This window comes from Capsicum annuum, unplaced genomic scaffold, assembly GCF_002878395.1.
Source record: "Capsicum annuum cultivar UCD-10X-F1 unplaced genomic scaffold, UCD10Xv1.1 ctg2554, whole genome shotgun sequence".
Taxonomy (NCBI): domain Eukaryota; kingdom Viridiplantae; phylum Streptophyta; class Magnoliopsida; order Solanales; family Solanaceae; genus Capsicum; species Capsicum annuum.
Genome location: NW_025831745.1, coordinates 36,741 through 37,575, shown reverse-complemented (window position 1 = coordinate 37,575; position 835 = coordinate 36,741).

Below are 835 nucleotides of genomic sequence, written 5' to 3'. Positions count from 1 at the left end.
CAATGAAGAAATTAAGGTTCCTCTATCCAAGAAATTCAAAACTCCATTACAATATCTTAAAGATAAACAAGAATTCGAGTTCTTAAGTTCAAGAATTCCAAGAAAAGCTTTCAATAACATTCCCAGGAATATTAATTCAATTTATCTTCTTCAAGAAACAATCTTCAAGAACACAAATAGGTATTTAAGTCAAACTTCTTCGTCAATTTAAGTAATTAAGGGATGTGGTTTTTATGAACAAGGATCCTCTTTCATCCTTGTGCCCAAAACTAACTTTTAACTACAAATTTATATGATTTTGAATGTCTATACATGAATTTTAAATTAGGGTTCCTACCCATTATTACTAATTGCAAGATTATGAAATTTTCAATGTTTTAGAAGATGAATTGCATGTCTATTTTCATACTTCCATGCCTATTGCAGAAATTTATAGATTTTGAAATCAATTATCATTGTTTTCCTAATTAACCATGAATATTATGATGTTTTGACATGAGTTTAATGTGTGGGTTACCAAGCCCAAGTTTATATGTTGACGTTTCAAGAAAGATGGCGCTTTAAGCATCCTATGATCAGTTTATACATAGATTTTCATTAAAGCTTTGATCTTTTGATCCTAAGTTAAGAGAAGGAATCCACATTGTTCATATAGTTTGAAACTTAAATAAAGAGAAGCATAAATGGTTTTCATTATAAACCCTTATGCGATTTTAATATGGATTTCCTAAAAGTTCTTATAGATAAGTATGAGAGTAGTATTTAGCACTGATTTGGGTAAAATTCCAAGGTCTCATACCTTAGAACTACGTGCAACCATAGTTTTATGATTTAC